Source organism: Pseudophryne corroboree, chromosome 1, assembly GCF_028390025.1.
Source record: "Pseudophryne corroboree isolate aPseCor3 chromosome 1, aPseCor3.hap2, whole genome shotgun sequence".
NCBI lineage: Eukaryota > Metazoa > Chordata > Amphibia > Anura > Myobatrachidae > Pseudophryne > Pseudophryne corroboree.
In genome coordinates, this window is record NC_086444.1 from 562,585,238 (window position 1) to 562,600,137 (window position 14,900).

The 14,900-nt window shown below is 45.2% G+C and overlaps 1 protein-coding gene across 3 annotated transcripts in view; it reads left to right on the forward strand.

Moving 5' to 3' along the window:
• Nucleotides 1–14,900, forward strand: part of MLLT3 (MLLT3 super elongation complex subunit) — a 344,116-nt gene that overhangs the window by 116,579 nt on the left and 212,637 nt on the right. The window lies entirely within an intron of this gene.

Genomic DNA, 14,900 nt, shown 5'->3' on the forward strand with positions numbered 1-14,900 from the left:
TCAAACGCCATCAGGGGCTTTAAAACGCCCGTTACCTCAAATGGCAGACACAGACACGGATACTGACTCCAGTGTCGATGATGAGGAGACAAACGTGACTTCCACTAGGGCCACACGTTACATGATTGAAGCAATGAAAAATGTATTGCATATCTCTGATACAGGTTGAGTATCCCTTATCCAAAATGCTTGGGACCAGAGGAATTTTGTATATCGGATTTTTCCGTATTTTGGAATAATTGCATACCATAATGAGATATCATGGTGATGGGACCTAAATCTAAGCACAGAATGCATTTATGTTACATATACACCTTATACACACAGCCTGAAGGTCATTTTAGACAATATTTTTTATAACTTTGTGCATTGAACAAAGTGTGTGTACCTTCACACAATTCATTTATGTTTCATATACACCTTATACACACAGCCTAAAGGTCATTTAATACAATATTTTTTAATAACTTTGTGTATTAAACAAAGTTTGTGTACATTGAGCCATCAAAAACAAAAGTTTCACTATCTCACTCTCACTCCAAAAAGTCCGTATTTCGGAATATTCCGTATTTCGGAATATTTGGATATGGGATACTCAACCTGTAATACAAGTACCACTAAAAAGGGTATTATGTTTGGTGAGAAAAAACTGCCTGTAGTTTTTCCTGTATCCGAGGAATTAAATGAAGTGTGTGATGAGGCGTGGGTTTCCCCCGATAAAAAACTGATAATTCCTAAAAGGTTATTGGCATCGTACCCTTTCCCGCCAGAGGATAGGGCACGTTGGGAAACACCCCCTAGGGTGGATAAAGCGCTCACACGCTTGTCTAAACAGGTAGCACTACCCTCTCCTGATACGGCCGCCCTAAAGGAACCTGCTGATAGAAAGCTGGAGAATATCCTAAAATGTATATACACTCACACGGGTGTTATACTGCGACCAGCAATCGCCTCAGCCTGGATGTGCAGTGCGGGCCTGGCGTGGTCGGATTCCCTGACTGAAAATATTGATACCCTAGATAGGGACAGTATATTACTGACTATAGAACATTTGAAGGATGCATTTCTATATATGCGTGATGCACAGAGGGATATTTGCCGACTGGCATCAAGAGTTAGCGCGCTGTCCATTTCTGCAAGAAGAGGTTTATGGACGCGGCAGTGGTCAGTTGATGCGGATTCTAAAAGGCACATGGAAGTATTGCCTTATAAGGGGGAGGAGTTATTTGGGGTAGGTCTATCAGACCTGGTAGCCACGGCAGCTGCTGGAAAATCCACATTTTTACCCCAGGTAGCTTCTCAACCTAAGAAGACGCCGTATTATCAGGCGCAGTCCTTTCGGCCCCATAAGGGCAAGCGGGCAAAAGGCGCCTCATTTCTGCCCCGTGGCAGAGGGAGAGGAAAAAGGCTGCAACAGACAGCCAGTTCCCAGGAACAAAAGCCCTTTCCCGCCTCCGCAAAGTCCTCAGCATGACGCTGGGGCTTTACAAGCGGACTCAGGCACGGTGGGGGCCCGTCTCAAGAAGTTCAGTGCGCAGTGGGCCCACTCGCAAGTGGACCCCTGGATCCTTCAGGTGGTATCTCAGGGGTACAAATTTGAATTCGAGACGTCTCCCCTTCGCCGTTTTCTAAAGTCTGCTTTACCGACGTCTCCCTCAGACAGGGAGGCAGTATTGGAAGCCATTCACAAGCTATATTCCCAGCAGGTGATAATCAAGGTACCCCTCCTACAACAGGGAAAGGGGTACTATTCCACACTATTTGTGGTACCGAAGCCGGACGGCTCGGTGAGACCAATTTTAAACCTAAAATCCTTGAACACTTACATACAAAGGTTCAAATTCAAGATGGAGTCACTCAGAGCAGTGATTGCAAACCTGGAAGAAGGGGACTATATGGTGTCTCTGGACATCAAAGATGCTTACCTACATGTCCCAATTTACCCTTCTCACCAAGGGTACCTCAGGTTTGTGGTACAGAACTGTCACTATCAGTTTCAGACGCTGCCGTTTGGATTGTCCACGGCACCCCGGGTCTTTACCAAGGTAATGGCCGAAATGATGATACTCCTTCGAAGGAAGGGAGTTTTAGTTATCCCTTACTTGGACGATCTCCTGATAAGGGCAAGATCCAGGGAACAGTTGGAAGTCGGAGTAGCACTATCTCAGATAGTGCTGCGCCAGCACGGTTGGATTCTCAATATTCCAAAATCGCAGCTGATCCCGACGACACGACTTCTATTCCTAGGGATGATCCTGGACACAGTCCAGAAAAAGGTGTTTCTCCCGGAGGAGAAAGCCAGGGAGTTATCCGAACTAGTCAGAAATCTCCTAAAACCAGGCCAAGTCTCAGTGCATCAATGCACAAGGGTCCTGGGAAAGATGGTGGCTTCTTACGAAGCAATCCCATTCGGCAGATTCCACGCAAGAACCTTCCAGTGGGATCTGCTAGACAAATGGTCCGGGTCGCATCTTCAGATGCGTCAGCGGATAATCTTGTCACCAAGGACAAGGGTGTCTCTCCTGTGGTGGTTGCAGAGTGCTCATCTTCTAGAGGGCCGCAGATTCGGCATTCAGGACTGGGTCCTGGTGACCACGGATGCCAGCCTGAGAGGCTGGGGAGCAGTCACACAGGGAAGAATTTTCCAGGGCTTGTGGTCAAGCCTGGAGACATCACTTCACATAAATATCCTGGAGCTAAGGGCCATCTACAATGCTCTAAGCCTAGCAAGACCTCTGCTTCAAGGTCAGCCGGTGCTGATCCAGTCAGACAACATCACGGCAGTCGCCCACGTAAACAGACAGGGTGGCACAGGAAGCAGGAGGGCAATGGCAGAAGTTGCAAGGATTCTTCGCTGGGCGGAAAATCATGTGATAGCACTGTCAGCAGTGTTCATTCCGAGAGTGAACCGTTGGGAAAAACCAAAGGTGGACATGATGGCGTCCCGCCTCAACAAAAAACTAGACAGGTATTGCGCCAGGTCAAGGGACCCTCAGGCAATAGCTGTGGACGTTCTGGTAACACCGTGGGTGTACCAGTCAGTGTATGTGTTCCCTCCTCTGCCTCTCATACCCAAGGTACCGAGAATCATAAGAAGGAGAGGAGTAAGGACTATACTCGTGGCTCCGGATTGGCCAAGAAGGACTTGGTACCCGGAACTTCAAGAGATGCTCACAGAGGACCCGTGGCCTCTACCTCTAAGAAGGGACCTGCTCCAGCAGGTACCCTGTCTGTTCCAAGACTTACCGCGGCTGCGTTTGACGGCATGGTGGTTGAACGCCGGATCCTGAAGGAAAAAGGCATTCCGGATGAAGTCATCCCTACCCTGATCAAAGCCAGGGAGGATGTAACCGTACAGCATTATCACCGTATTTGGCGTAAATATGTTGCGTGGTGCGAGGCCAGGATGGCCCCTACAGAGGAATTTCAACTGGATCGTTTCCTGCATTTCCTGCAAACAGGACTGTCTATGGGCCTAAAATTAGGGTCCATTAAGGTTCAAATTTCGTCCCTGTTGATTTTCTTCCAGAAAGAACTGGCTTCAGTTCCTGAAGTTCAGACGTTTGTCAAGGGGGTACTGCATATACAGCCTCCTTTTGTGCCTCCAGTGGCACCTTGGGATCTCAATGTAGTTTTGGGGTTCCTAAAATCACATTGGTTTGAACCACTCACCACTGTGGACTTAAAATATCTCACATGGAAAGTGGTAATGCTGTTGGCCCTGGCTTCAGCCAGGCGTGTCTCAGAATTGGCGGCTTTATCCTATAAAAGCCCTTACCTAATTTTTCATACGGACAGGGCAGAATTGAGGACTCGTCCTCAATTTCTCCCTAAGGTGGTTTCAGCGTTTCACTTGAACCAGCCTATTGTGGTATCTGCGGCTACTAGGGACTTGGAGGACTCCAAGTTGCTGGACGTAGTCAGGGCCCTGAAAATATATGTTTCCAGGACGGCTGGAGTCAGAAAATCTGACTCGCTGTTTATCCTGTATGCACCCAACAAGCTGGGTGCTCCTGCTTCTAAGCAGACTATTGCTCGTTGGATTTGTAGTACAATTCAGCTTGCACATTCTGTGGCAGGCCTGCCACAGCCAAAATCTGTAAAAGCCCATTCCACAAGGAAGGTGGGCTCATCTTGGGCGGCTGCCCGAGGGGTCTCGGCTTTACAACTTTCCCGAGCAGCTACTTGGTCAGGGGCAAACACGTTTGCTAAATTCTACAAATTTGATACCCTGGCTGAGGAGGACCTGGAGTTCTCTCATTCGGTGCTGCAGAGTCATCCGCACTCTCCCGCCCGTTTGGGAGCTTTGGTATAATCCCCATGGTCCTTACGGAGTTCCCAGCATCCACTAGGACGTCAGAGAAAATAAGAATTTACTTACCGATAATTCTATTTCTCGTAGTCCGTAGTGGATGCTGGGCGCCCATCCCAAGTGCGGATTGTCTGCAATACTTGTACATAGTTATTGTTACAAAAATCGGGTTATTATTGTTGTGAGCGATCTTTTCAGAGGCTCCTCTGTTATCATGCTGTTAACTGGGTTCAGATCACAGGTTGTACGGTGTGATTGGTGTGGCTGGTATGAGTCTTACCCGGGATTCAAAATCCTTCCTTATTGTGTACGCTCGTCCGGGCACAGTATCCTAACTGAGGCTTGGAGGAGGGTCATAGGGGGAGGAGCCAGTGCACACCAGGTAGTCCTAAAGCTTTACTTTTGTGCCCAGTCTCCTGCGGAGCCGCTATTCCCCATGGTCCTTACGGAGTTCCCAGCATCCACTACGGACTACGAGAAATAGAATTATCGGTAAGTAAATTCTTATTATTATACTCGCCCTCCCTCCATTTAGCACTTTGTTAACGCCTTCTCCCCCAGGACGTTGTTACCTGATAATCAGTGGCTTGCTATTTTGTGACTGGGTTTTTGCCATTGAAATTTCAGAAGCCTGTATTGGCGTTAAGTATGCAGGGCAGACCCATGCTTGTTGCCAGAATATAAATAGGAGCCCATGGTTGTGGCAATAAAATAATACCAATTTTAGGTGTACAAAGTAGATGTCCGTATACAGAGTTGAGCCCATTTTGATGGCTATGATACCGTGCTCTGTGCATTTTGGGGACTCGTACTTAGGGCCTAATTCAGACCTGTTTGCTCGCTAGGGTTTTTTTTGCAGTCCTGCGTTCGCATAGTCGCCGGTGTATATTTTAGCTTCGCAAGTGTGCAAACACATGTGTAGCAGAGCTGTACAAACAGATTTTGTGCAGTCTCTGTGTGCAGTAGCCCAGGACTTACTCAGCCACTGCAAACACGTCAGCCTCTCCGGGACTGGAATTGACGTCAGGAACCCTCTTGACGATGTATGGAGACGCCTGCGTTTTCTAACCACTCCCAGAAAACGGTCAGTTGACACCCACAAAACGGCTTCTTCCTGTCAATCTCCTTGCGAACGCCAATGCGAATGGATTCTTCGCACAAACCCATCACTGAGCGGCGATCCGTTTTGTACCTGTGCAACGCACCTGCACATTGTGGCGCAGTTTAGACCTGATCGCCCACTGTATGAAAACGCAGCTTAGCGATCAGGTCTGAATTAGGCCCTTAATGCAGAGTTCACTTTAGTGGGCAGAATAAACTGCAGAACCCACTGTGGTGGGAAGTAAACAAAGCTGAAGTTTACTTGATCGCTTTAGACTTTAAAAAGAAATAAATGGAAAAAAAATATATATATACACGAGATGGAGAAACTGGCGGCACTCAAGGGGTCTAAACAGTTGAGTAAAAAAGCTACTGCAGACACAGTGTATACAATGGACGTTATACACTGTGTCTGCAGTGGCTTTTTAACTCAACTGTTTAGACCCCTTGAGTGCCGCCAGTTTCTTCATCTTGGCTGCATTTGCCTTTTGGAGGGCACCGGGGCGCGGTGTGTTTATTGGAGTGAGTGGCGGTCATGAAAGTGGATTATATACTTTATATATATATATATATATATATATATATATATATTCATTGTGTGTGTGTATTTATTTACATATCTCTCTCTCTCTATATATATATATATATATATATATATATATATATATATATTAATCATACAAATTCAGCACTCACCTAATATTAACACCTCATACTGTAATTCATCTGAATTTAGGGAATGTTGGTTGCAAAATACAGGTTGAGTATCCCATATCCAAATATTCCGAAATACGGAATATTCCGAAATACGGACTTTTTTGAGTGAGAGTGAGATAGTGAAACCTTCGTTTTTTGATGGCTCAATGTACACAAACTTTGTTTAATACACAAAGTTATTATACATATTGTATTAAATGACCTTCAGGATGTGTGTATAAGGTATATATGAAACATAAATGAATTGTGTGAATGTACACACATTTTGTTTAATGCACAAAGTTATAAAAAATATTGGCTAAAATTACCTTCAGGCTGTGTGTATAAGGTGTATATGATACATAAATGCATTCTGTGCTTAGAGTTAGGTTCCATCGCCATGATATCTCATTATGGTATGCAATTATTCCAAAATACGAAAAAATCCGATATCCAAAATACCTCTGGTCCCAAGCATTTTGGATAAGGGATACTCAACCTGTATTGCAATAGTTTGTTAAGCTCACCAGCCACTTCACGGCCATTCGCATCTGGTCTGTCCCTACACTGACTTTATAAAATCTGGGCATTGCTCTCAGGCATCTTTTGAATTTTAAATACACAGTATGCTTCTATCATGGGTTTAGGCCCTGTCTCACTCTTTTAAAGAGACAGGAACCACACCCAAGCATATCAGTTAATAAACACCTGGGGAATTTCTTAACATTTAACTTACATATGGACAATAGGGGTGCAATAAATATATAAACACACACACACACACACACACACACACACACACACACACACACACACACACACACACACACACACACACACACACACACAGCAGTAGAGAGCACTTACCAGCCTTCTGTTACTGTAGTACCTCAGAACTTTTTATTCACTCATGATTACAGAAAGACGTCAGTCGATGTTTCAGTCCATGAAAGAGTCTTTGTCAAGACCACCAGATACAGGCAATCAAAACATATCTGCTGGTCAGAAAGTATTCACAGCGCTTCACTTTTTCCAAATTTTGTTCTGTTACAGCCTTATTCCAAAATGGAATACATTTAATTTTTTCCCCCTCAAAATTCTACACACAGTACCCCATAATGACAACGTGAAAAAAGTTTTTTTATTTTTTGCAAATGTATTAAAAAAAAAAAAAAAAACTAAGAAATCACATGTACATAAGTATTCACAGCCTTTGCTCAGTACTTTGTTGATGGACCTTTGGCAGCAATTACAGCCTCAAGTCTTTTTGAATATGATGCCACAAGCTTGGCACACCTATCTTTGGGACGTTTCGCCCATTCCTCTTTGCAGCACCTCTCAAGCTCCATGAAGTTGGATGGAAAGCGTCGGTGCACAGCCATTTTTAGATCAGTTTCAAGTCTGGGCTCTGGCTGGACCACTCAAGGACATTCACAGAGTTGTCCTGAAGCCACTCCTTTGATATCTTGGCTGTGTGCTTAGGGTCGTTGTCCTGCTGAAAGATGAACCGTCGCCCCAGTCTGAGGTCAAGAGCGCTCTGGAGCAGGTTTTCATCCAGGATGTCTCTGTACATTACTGCATTCATCTTTCCCTCTATCCTGACTAGTCTCCCAGTTCCTGACACTCAAAATCATCCCCACACCATGATGGTGCCACCACCATGCTTCACTGTAGGGATGGTATTGGCCTGGTGATGAGCGGTGCCTGGTTTCCTCCAAACATGACGCCTGGCATTCACACCAAAGAGTTCAATCTTTGTCTCATCAGACCAGAGAATTTTGTTTCTGATGGACTGAGAGTCCTTCAGGTGCATTTTGGCAAACTCCAGGTGGGCTACCATGTGCTTTTTACTAAGGAGTGGCTTCCGTCTGGCCACTCTACCATCCAGGCCTGATTGGTGGATTGCTGCAGAGATTGTTGTACTTCTGGAAGGTTCTCCTCTCTCCACAAATGAATGCGGTAGCACTGACCGAGTGACCATCGGGTTCTTGGTCACCTCCTTGAGCTTCATGTCAAAGGCTGTGAATACTTATGTACATGTGATTTCTTAGTTTTTTTATTTTTAATAAATTTGCAAAAATCACAAAAAAACTTTCACATTGTTATTATAGGGTATTGTGTGTAGACTTTTGAGGAATTTTTATTTATTTATTCCATTTTGTTTAAGGTTATAACATAACAAAATGTGGAAAAAGTGAAGCCATGTGAAAGCTTTCCCGATGGACTGTAAAACGTAGAATTGCCAGTTGATGTCATTTATACCCCTTTCACACCGCAGCTTGTACCCGGTAAATTGCCGATTTTACTGGCTTCCTAAACGAATTGAACTGCGATGTGAAAGGGTCACCTTCAATTTACCGTTTACAAAATATCGGTATTTTGAAACGGTAAAAAAGCAGGGTCCTACCCGTTTTAGACCCGTTTCATTGTGCAGTGTGAAAGGGTCTGAAACGGTATTTGCAAGCCCCAGAAGGTCATAGGCTGTCTCCATGTGTGATGTCACCAGGCAGAACCAGGAAATAAACATTTAAAATGACAACCACTGTTTTGTATGGGTGAAACGGGTTCAGTGTGAAAGGTACCAAAACGGTAATGAAATGGTAATATACTGGTTACAACATGCGATGTGAAGGGGGTTTAACTGCTCAGACCCGTTTTAAGAACCGTTTCAAAAGCAGGTTTTGCGATGTGAAAGCAGCATTAGCAAACTGCACTTCATTGATCATTGACTCCTTTAGTAACTATGTCCTGTTTCCTATTCTGATTGGCTGATACAGCTCATTTCAGGAAAACCTATTTGATCACTTTCAGTCAATGATTGTGCAGGTTAATAAATACTCCATCAAAGTCAGGTACAGTCATTTCCAGCAAGGGGAAATTCCATCACACCACTACACAAGAACACCAAGTTTCAGAATGAAGCCCTAATAGAACCTACGTATGTCTTTCTCCGAAATGTTGGTAAATACCTCAGCTTTAGAATATGAATATGATTGTTTCTTGCTACTCTTGATTGTTCAGATAAAGTTGACCTGAAACCCAGCTGTATTAGCTTGACATGATTCTGAAAGCGATCCTCCATATTTTTTTTTTAGTGCACTAGTTCAACACGTTCTCAAACTCAGTCCTCGGGGGCCCACACAGTGCATGTTTTGCAGGTCTCCTCACAGAATCGCAAGTGAAATAATTAGCTCCACCTGTGGACCTTTTTTAAATGTGTTTGTGAGTAATTAATACACCTGTGCAGCTGTTGGGTTACCTGCAAAACGTGCACTATTTGGGGTCCTGAGGACCGAGTTTGAGACCCTGTGCACTAATTATCTTGGAAGCAGAAAAAAATTAAACTCTTAGGTGCAAGATTATGCAGGGCATGTTGAGTTTGTACTTTTGCAATATAAGACATTAATAAATGTCAGATTCCACTAGTGATTGTGAAATATGCACACTATTCAAATCTGATTTCAGTCAAAGTAGGCATGTTTTTGTTTACGGACATGTGATAAATCATCCATGAAGTTTGGCAATGGCAATATTATCTTGTACATAGCTGTAAGTATGAATTCTAATTCACCGTACGGTCTTGTTTTCCATATCAAATTACATATGCAGTATGTACACTAAATTGGTCAATGTAAAAACAGATTCATGTTGATGGCTTGAGGTATGAGGTATCGATCTTTAAGTCGACCCCACATGATCTACATGGAAAAGGTTGGGTAAAAACGCTGACAGGGTTATTTGGTTGACAGGTAAAAGAGTGACAGGTCCAAAAAGTAGACACACAAAAGGTTGTCATGGAAAATGGTCAACACAAAATGTCAACACCGCATTTTTTTGTGTGTCGTTTTCTCTGTCAAAGCACATGAACCCCAAATTAGTATACTGTGTCCCATTGCATGTCTCACTTTGCTCGCCATGCTGCTGGCAAGGTGCCTCGCTCCGCTACGGCTGCGCTTTGCACGGGTTACTATTTTCAAACATAGTCCACGTGGATGGTAAAGTATGAAAAAGTAAAAAAAAATAAAAACAAACTTGTGTCGACTATTGTCACGTCTACCTTTTGTAACTATCGACCATAAGCTCTGTTGACCTTTTACATGTCTATCTTTTGACCATGTTGACCTAATGACTGTCCACCATATGGGGTTGAAAAAAAAATCATGATCTAGCACGCTGTGACAAAGTAGCTGGTAAAGGGGTTGTCAGCCCCTGATCAAGAAGCAGTGAAACCAGCATCTAGTATATACAATTAATAATAATAATAATAATGATGGATGGTATATGCGGTAAAGAAAATTCACATTTGTGTAAAAATTATAACAAAAATAAAATCACAAGGTATAAAAAGCAACCACTAACTAGGCAACATGTGTATTGGTATATCAGACTTGCTCCTGTATCAATCAGTGAAATTAGTACTTTCTCCTTTGCGTCCATAAGGGATCCCATTTTAGCAGCAAGGTATTACCAGTACGTGATTCTTGAAGGTCCAAACAGCAACCAAATTTGCAGATGAATGTGCTGAAGGAGTATCCACTAGGTATCCAGAATGTTCCAATGAGAATGGCCAAGTCCAAACAGAAGTGGTAGCGTCTAGTTTACCTTCGTGGAGAGGACCTTTCCCATAACCCCCTGGGTCCATGTCATAATCTATTTTGAATAGTAAAGTGTGGTGAGCGAAGCAGAGTGGAGCGAGACACTGAGCCCGAAGCGTGGCGAGCGTCCAGTACTGCATAGAGAAAAAAAAAATTACCCCAAGCGAACGGAGAACGAAGAAAACATTTAGGTGCTGTAAAGGGCGAAAGTTCTCTCCTGCCCTCTCGTTTTGTCACTTCCAGGTCCTGAGCACGAAGGTCACATAGACACAACCAAACAGAAGTTCAGTGGAGTAACAGGAGTCCAGATACAAGCTCAATGTGTTTCCCTCAACTATAGTACCCAGCTTCCTCTGGAGCTGGTTCACAAAGGTGAAAGTCCTATTTTAAACACTGATTAATACAGGAGCCAGTCTGATATTGCAAGATCCTAATATGTATTTCTCTGACGTCCTAGTGGATGCTGGGGACTCCGTAAGGACCATGGGGAATAGCGGCTCCGCAGGAGACTGGGCACAGCTAAGAAAGATTTAGGACTACCTGGTGTGCACTGGCTCCTCCCACTATGACCCTCCTCCAGACTTCAGTTAGAATCCTGTGCCCGGCTGAGCTGGATGCACACTAGGGGCTCTCCTGAGCTCCTAGAGAGAAAGTATATTTTAGTTTTTTTATTTTACAGTGAGATCTGCTGGCAACAGACTCACTGCAGCGAGGGACTAAGGGGAGAAGAAGCGAACCTACCTAACTGGTGGTAGCTTGGGCTTCTTAGGCTACTGGACACCATTAGCTCCAGAGGGATCGACCGCATGGAACCGGCCATTGATGTTCGGTCCCGGAGCCGCGCCGCCGGCCCCCTTACAGAGCCAGAAGCAAGAAGAATCCGGAAAATCGGCGGCAGAAGACATCAGTCTTCACCAAGGTAGCGCACAGCACTGCAGCTGTGCGCCATTGCTCCTCATACACACTTCACACTCCGGTCACTGAGGGTGCAGGGCGCTGGGGGGGGCGCCCTGAGAAGCAATAAAAACACCTTGGCTGGCAAATATATCACAATATATAGCCCCAGAGGCCATATATGTGATAAATACCCCTGCCAGAATACATAAAAAAGCGGGAGAAAAGTCAGCCGAAAAAGGGGCGGAGCTATCTCCCTCAGCACACTGGCGCCATTTCTCCCTCACAGCTCCGCTGGAAGGAAGCTCCCTGGCTCTCCCCTGCAGTCTACACTACAGAAAAGGGTAAAAAAGAGAGGGGGGGCACTAAATTTAGGCGCAATATACATATAGCAGCTATAAGGGGATATAATTTAGTTAATCCCTGATTTATATAGCGCTCTGGTGTGTGCTGGCATACTCTCTCTCTGTCTCCCCAAAGGGCTTTGTGGGGTCCTGTCTTCTGTCAGAGCATTCCCTGTGTGTGTGTGGTGTGTCGGTACGGCTGTGTCGACATGTTTGATGAGGAGACTTATGTGGAGGAGGAGCAGGTGCCTATAAATGTGTTGTCACCCCCTGCGGGGCAGACACCGGAGTGGATGGACTTGTGGAAGGAATTACGCGAAAGTGTCGACTCCTTACATAAAAAATTTGACAACATGCCAAATGCGGGGCAGCCGGCTTCTCAGCCCGTGCCTGCCCAGACGTCTCAAAAGTCATCAGGGGCTCTAAAACGCCCGCTACCTCAGATGGCAGACACAGATGTCGACACGGATACTGATACCAGTGTCGACGACGAAGAGACTAATGTAATGTCCAATAGGGCCACTCGTTATATGATTGAGGCAATGAAAAATGTTTTACACATTTCTGAGGTGACCCCAGGTACCACAAAAAAGGGTATTATGTTTGGGGAGAAAAAACTACCAGTAGTTTTTCCCCCCTCTGAAGAATTAAATGAAGTGTGTGAACTAGCGTGGGCTTCCCCCGATAAAAAATTGGTAATTTCAAAAAAATTACTAATGGCGTACCCTTTCCCGCCAGAGGATAGGTCACGTTGGGAAACACCCCCTAGGGTGGATAAAGCACTTACGCGCTTATCAAAAAAGGTGGCACTGCCGTCCCAGGATACGGCCGCCCTAAAGGAACCTGCTGACAGAAAGCAGGAGGCTCTCCAGAAAGCTATATATACACACACTGGTATTATACTGAGACCAGCTATTGCCTCAGCATGGATGTGCAGTGCTGCAGCTGCATGGTCAGACTCCCTGTCAGAAACATTGACACCCTAGACAGGGACACTGTCAGGCCCGGGTGTTTTTGTGAATCCGTTAACCCGGAACCAACCACAGGTGTAGGTGCTGGGGTATGAAGAAAGCAGGGAGGACAAAGAAAGTTCCGCTTCATATATTTATTAAATAACAATTCAGTAAGGAGTTAAATGACTAGTTGTTAATCATCATTATACTGAAGTATTGCAAGAATGGCAGAAATAATATGCAAGAGAAAACTCAAAAATAAATAAAAGAAATGTTCATGGAAACATATGCAAAAGCAAGCTGAAGAATAAATGTTGGATTGTCCAAATATAAACAAGCTTTGATGCAGAACTGCAGATTGTGTTTAACTGGTTAATGCAGACATGGTGAATTAACTGTAAGAATTTGCAATGGAGTTTTGAGGGTTAACTGAGAGACTGTGATGAATTATCCTTGTAATGACAACATAGCAAATAAAAAGTACTGAATTGGGTTACTTGCGGGTTCCGGAGATCACTGTGAAACTGTAGTAGAAGACAAGGTGATGAATGGGTTAAATGCAGAGTTGAACAAACGAACAGCTGAGAGAAACAGAATCCTCCAGACTTTGAATGATAGGCAGACTGACAAGGTAACCTCATGCAGGACACTGGGAATCCAACTATTTCCAATAGGAGTGCAATTAACTGACAGCACAGCAGAGAGCCGGTGGATCTTTCAGCAGTGAAGGCTGCAGACGGACCTCTGGGAACGGAGGCGATATCTGGACCACGAGAATCACACAGGAATGCACGGAGAGAGCTCAGAGCTAGAGCACAGCTTTGATACAACAAAGCACTGGCCCAGAGTGACATAATCCCAGCCTACTTAAAGGCAGCACAAGCACGGGATTGGCTTACACCTGCCCACAGGTGTTTTCACAAGTGCTCAGTATTAGCTATTTGGTCTCCAACATGGCCACCTCCTATACAGCAGACACACCGCAGTGCCTTAGGCCATTTGGTCCCCGCACTCACAGTTCCCAGACTCTGCATTACCTGTGCCATTGATCACGCCGTGTCCCCACACGGGCGCACAGCACCGCGAGCAACCGCACTGGCAACGGATGAACCCCAGAACCCGCAAAGGTGAGAGAGCGGTTCGTGACAGACACTATATTGCTAAACGTAGAGCATATTAAAGACGCTGTCTTCTACATAAGAGATGCACAGAGGGATATTTGCCGGCTGGCATCTAAAATAAGTGCACTGTCCATTTCTGCCAGGAGAGGGTTATGGACCCGGCAGTGGACAGGTGATGCAGATTCTAAAAGGCACATGGAAGTTTTGCCTTATAAGGGTGAGGAATTGTTCGGGGATGGTCTTTCGGACTTAGTGTCCACAGCAACAGCTGGGAAATCAGCATTTTTGCCACATGTCCCCTTACAACCAAAGAGAGCACCGTATTATCAGGTACAGTCCTTTCGCCCCCAAAAGAGCAGATGGGGTAGAGGCGCGTCCTTTCTGCCCAGAGGCAGAGGTAGGGGAAAAAAGCTGCAGCATACAGCCACTTCCCAGGAACAAATGTCCTCCCCCGCTTCTTCTGCTAAGTCCGCCGCATGACGCTGGGGCTCAACAGGCGGAGACAGGTACGGTGGGGGGCCGTCTCAAAAACTTCAGCAATCAGTGGGCTCGCTCACAGGTAGATCCCTGGATCCTTCAAGTGGTATCTCAGGGGTACAGGCTGGAATTCGAGACATCCCCCCCCCCCCGCCGTTTCCTCAAATCTGCCTTACCAACGACTCCGTCAGAAAGGGAGGCTGTGTTAGAGGCAATTCACAAGCTGTATTCCCAGCAGGTGATAGTCAAGGTGCCCCTACTTCAACGAGGACGGGGTTACTATTCCACAATGTTTGTGGTACCGAAACCGGACGGTTCGGTGAGACCCATTTTAAATTTGAAATCCTTGAACACATATTTAAGAAAATTCAAGTTCAAGATGGAATCGCTCAGGGCGGTTATTGCAA